At 44.1% G+C, this 5,556-nt stretch overlaps 1 non-coding gene across 1 annotated transcript; it reads left to right on the forward strand.

Moving 5' to 3' along the window:
• The first annotated feature begins 658 nt into the window (after positions 1-658).
• On the forward strand, positions 659-740 carry TRNAL-AAG (transfer RNA leucine (anticodon AAG)). The gene has a single exon. It is a non-coding gene; the product is annotated as a tRNA-Leu (tRNA).
• Positions 741-5,556: the final 4,816 nt, after the last annotated feature.

A 5,556-nucleotide genomic window follows, 5' to 3' on the forward strand; every position in this document is an offset into this window, starting at 1 on the left:
GACGGTACGGTCATGGTACACGACGGTACGGTCATGCTGCACGACGGTACGGTCATGGTACACGACGGTACGGTCATGGTACACGACGGTACGACTCTCGGGTACCACATTGCGGCTCTTGAGGCAAACCTGTACCAGACCTGCGCACGACCCGTGGGCATGATGGAACGACCTTTGAACATGATAACTCGACCTTTGACCTGACCTTTTAATGATCAGGGCGAAAGTCATGCCGCCATACCCAAGGGTCGTACCGTCGTGTTCAAGGGTTATACCGCCGTGTTCAAGGGTCGTACCGTCGTGTTCAAGGGTTATACCGCCGTGTTCAAGGGTCGTACCGTCGTGTTCAAGGGTCACACCGTCGAGTTCATGGGTCATACCGCCGTACTCAAATTTGGCACCGTCGTGTTCAAGGGTCGTACCGTCGTGTTCAAGGGTCGTGCCGTCGTGCTCAAGGGTCGTGCCGTCGTTTTCATGGGTCGTACCGTCGTGTTCAAAGGTCGTACCGTCGTGTTTAAAGGTCGTACCGTCGTTTTCAAGGCACGCACCATTGTATAGCCGTGAGGGTAAGCGCCGGGTATCGAACACTGGTTATAATGTTGATCTTTATGTTGCCCATGTAGAGATGATTAGCATGATGGCCACCGACTCTCACATGGGTAGCGTGGCCGAGCGGTCTAAGGCGCTGGTTTAAGGCACCAGTCTCTTCGGAGGCGTGGGTTCGAATCCCACCGCTGCCAGGTGTATTTTCTCACAATAGAATTATCTATTATGGATAACAGCAGTGACACACATGACGTCAGATAGACGTTGCTTGCGACCCTGCCTGCAGTCGCTTTCGCCTCTGGCGGATCTGATAGGCACAGATGTTTACTGATTAACGAGGCCATCAGCTGCGGTAATCAAAATCCCATTGTATCAGATGCCAGATTTTTCACAGCCATCATCGTCGGTAGCAGAGTGACAGTGACCGACGGAAGACGAATGCAGTTGTCCGTGACGAAACCTTCCATCATCCCCGCCAGACCCGCTACACTCACCTCTCTGCTCCTGACTTGTGTTGTCAGGTGTGTGGATTCGTCCAGGGAATATATGTGGAACCAAAGAGTTAAGTGTGTAGATGTGTGTGTGTGTGTGTGTGTGTGTGTGTGTGTGTCTGTGTGTGTGTGTTGGGAGGGTTGTCCTCTTTCTTTCTCAGTGATTTCATAAACTTTCACTGAGGTATGACTCGTCCATTTCTCTCTCTCTCACACACACACACACATATCACTGCTGTTCTTAGCACTGATCCTGAAACCTCTTCCTAAGATTCATTATAGACACTGACCTGGACCTGCCTACATCTTTTTCATTCCCTTATTTATCAGTACATTTGTTACTTCTTCGCCTCGACAGACGCACTCTCCTGTACCAGTTCACTTGATGAGGGGAGGACTGTGTTGGCCATGCAGGTACACCTCGACCATACGGTTATTGTCGAATACTTGACCTCAACACACTCGAGATACATTGAGGGTAACATGCCAGGTGATGGCTGGCTTCATGTCTTCGTCCAGATGCTGTGCCCATCTGAAAGATATTCCTCTAAGCATCAAGTTGAAAACAAAAATTGAATAAAAGATGTAGTCACAGATTAGGAGAATCATTGGTTGTTCCTGTCGTCTTAACGAGTCAGTTCCAGTAACCTTCGTTCATGGTGATTGACCCATTACATTGGCCGGGGTCTGGACGTGGCATAGTGTGTGATGTGTCTTCGCTCAGTGTGACTACTCCACATGGGGAGCCAAGGACGCTCGTTGTATTAATATTCCACACGTTCATCTGGGTCGCCCCGTGTCTGGTGCCCTCCCACTGTGTAACCTTACCACAGTCTCTCTCTCTCTCTCTCTCTCTCTCTCTCTCTCTCTCTCTCTCTCTCTCTCTCTCTCTCTCTCTCTCTCTCTCTCTCTCTCTCTCTCGGTTTAATGAACTTCGTGATTCATTCATTTTGTCTCTTGATTTCATCATTTTGATGAGACGATTACCACTTGACGTAAGGAGGACGGAGATGAAGGGGGGTATATTTACTTGTTCTTCTTGATATAAAGTTTACATATTGTCTAGCTCTTATTTCTTATGGATCATTATTGTCTTTGTTTTGATTTTCACACACACAAAAAAAAATTTGTTTCAGTTTCTCACTTCTTGTAAGGGTATCTACGCCCACCCAACAATTACATACTGCAAAGATTCATTAATTGTACAGAGGAAACAACATTATGTGGAACATGTTCTCTCTGGCGTATTTTCCGGTGCGTGCATGTTTCCCGATATCGTAGATCTGGTTAGTATGGGGAGGCTGAAGATGTGTCGCTTTCCCGTCTCTTGTCTGGCTCCCTCTGACTGTCGTGCCAAAATGTCGCTCATTCGTTGATATGATTAACTTTCCAGTAGCGACTCTGTCTCGGAATACATTTAGAACTTATGAGAATTTAACGAACAAAGGAAGGAAAGAACCAATCATCGAAATCGTATTTCCATTATTAAGGGGAAAATAATGACATAATTCCAGTAATTCTTGATGTTCATTAACGCAGATTTAGACCACAGACTAATCGCAACTTGTATGAATCATTCACAACCAGATCCACGCTGAGCAGCTCCATTGCTGCCACAGTTACACACTTAAGTTGGTCTCAGTGTCATGTGCATCTGGTTTTATGTGGCAACATGTACGACGTGTTATTCCCATCTGTTCTTGGAAAGTTAATTCTTGTCTTTCTCTCCCAGTCCAGCCAACTTCGTCACCTCATCTCCTATGTTTGTTGTGTCATTCAACGACTGAAACACATACAGACCATATAGCATACATATGTGCTTGGAATCGAACCCAGGATCATTTGAATGACAGCCAAGGATCCTGAGAACATGTCGATGAATTGGTTTGCATCGATTTCGTGGGCTTAATACGTGTTATAGATTTATACTGAGACACATGTTCATGATTATTATGCATTGAGGTCATAATTCACATTAATGATAAATGATGCAGGTAGCGACTATCTCTTTTTGAATGAGCCTTCAGTTATTCAGGCAATTGAAGGCAAATCTCAAGTGACGTGAGGCACAGATTGCCACTCTGGTAGTGGAATACAAGTATTACGTGTGGATTTGCTGACCAGCTGTGTTACCGGACTCCGCCCAGCCTGCGGTTACAACGCGAATTAGAATTGATCCAGAACGAAGCTGTAGTAACGCCAGCTGACGAGAGGAAGTATAGTTTCGTCGAAGACCTTCTCACTCTGAAGAAGTGAATCCTCTCCCTGCTACTGGAAGCAGCGCAGCCTTGGAGCTGCAGGAGTTCTTGGAAAATGGGTGCTGGAGTGACACCAGAACCAACCCTTTCAAGAAAAGGTTTCTGGGGTAATTATAGATAACATAATTAAATAGATTGACCAGCAAAGTAATTAGGGGTAAAATAAGAAAATATGAGACGCAAAAACTCAAAGCTTTTAGAAATGAGGCACAAGTGAAGCTTTCAAGGAAAGGCATTAGATAATTATATATATCACTGACATGTTAGGAATCTAGGTGTACTCAATACCTTATAAATCTTTGTACTTATTCAGGTATAAGAATCATTGTACCAATACAGACTAAAGACGAAATAACTTAAAATATACGAAATGGTTTAAAGGATGGAACCTGATACATGATGATTGACTTGCCAGATAACTACGTCAGTACAGATCGTCTTTTGTTTTCAGTCTGCCCAGCTCCGTCCTCACCTTACACAAGTTCATGTCTCCCTCAAACCTCAGTTACAAAGCGTTCCTCCTCTTAATTACTTATGAACACGTACTTCCCTATTAACATGTAAGACGCCCCTGTTGTTGAACCCATTTGGAACATTCATGTTTCCGTCAGTTCTGGTTGGAAGAAATAGATAAAAACTTTTCTGATTTAAACAATCTCTGGCTTAAAGGTTAACATTCATTTGCTTTTTCTTCCCCCCCCTCTCTCTCTCTCTCTCTCTCTCTCTCTCTCTCTCTCTCTCTCTCTCTCTCTCTCTCTCTCTCTCTCCTTACTGATTCCCAACGTCTACAATTATCTGTCTGAGCGAAAACACGAAGAGAAACTTTCGTTCTTGGTGTGATGATATTCACGACAATCGCAGGCTTAAGCTGTCAACGTAATGCCGCTCTTGTGTTAGTATCAGCTGACAGTCCTTCTTCACTGTCGCTGACCTTACAGAGGTTATCCATGATGCATCTCTTGACCTTATCACCACCCCACTCACCTTGACCTTCTCGCCGGTGGCTGTATCACCACCTCTCGTATCCTCTGATCGCTGTCTGACCTTTAAAAAAGCATATCAGTACCCACTTCAGACAGACAATACCCAACAGTGAGGGGAAATGAAATGTTCATTAAGACAAGTGGGGGAAAGAAGTGAGGCACATGGATCTGTTGTTAAGACAAGGAGGGAAACGGGCCTTCTGTTCTCGCCTGCACACCTATGTATCATTCTCGGTTCGAGCTTTCTTATCCAGATACCCACTGGATGCGAACTGGTTATATGTTGGTATCGGAAATGTGACCCCAGTCCACCTACATAGCATACATCATCACAGTACCATACCAGGCATTCAGGAACAGGTCTAGAACGTCTATATAGGAACATAAAGATGTGTGCATCTGTCTTTCGTCTGCCTGGATTAGCGTTTTAGTTCAAGATCCTCAGCCTTAAGGTTCAAAAAAGGGTTTAAACCAATCGAGATCCCATCTCAAGTCTCCTTTATGGGATGGAATCACCAGAAAGATATTGCCTGTCGAAGGCCATCGAAGCACAAAGGAGGGTTATCTCAGTGAAGAATCATAGATTTGTAATTGAGTCAGAATATCGTATTTGTGAATTCTGCCCGAATGTCTTGAATATTGTTCCATTTTCTAAAGCCAGACTCAACACTATCTCATGAATTTCTGGACGCCATCCGCATTCTGAATCATGTGTTATTTTGCACTAAGAGCTGATGGTCAGGGTCGGACGGATATTGGTCTATAAAACTCAAAGAATTTTATAGGTCACTGAACCTAAACACGTCGGGTCTGGCTTCATACCTTCAAAGGACAGAGGATAATCGCTCGAGCTTCTACGCACTCTGGTTGACGACATTGTGACCAGCTGTGTTATGGGTAATCTTTTAATGCTTTTAGTGGCGTTGCAGATCTTTCAGTGATAGTCTTTTTCCTTTTATGTATATATTCTTGGAGTGGTATATGATCGTACTGCTGATACCAGAAGGCAGCAGGAGTCTGCTATATGCATAAGAAATTTGTAAGACTTTGAGGTTCTGATTTCATTTCAAAAGTACGTAAAGTGACCACTGAAAGAATTGGTGGTGTTTCCATCACTGAGAGACATTGTAATCCCTAAGTTTTTTTAAGGGTCTTTGGATTTTACAGTCTGTCCAGCGAGACTTCTAAATAGCCAGCCAATAGGTCTTGGCAGTGTTACTTTGGAAAGCAAAGAATCCAACTCTTGAAAATTACTATTAAATTCTGTATTTTGAGGAA

This window comes from Panulirus ornatus, chromosome 9, assembly GCF_036320965.1.
Source record: "Panulirus ornatus isolate Po-2019 chromosome 9, ASM3632096v1, whole genome shotgun sequence".
Classification (NCBI taxonomy): domain Eukaryota; kingdom Metazoa; phylum Arthropoda; class Malacostraca; order Decapoda; family Palinuridae; genus Panulirus; species Panulirus ornatus.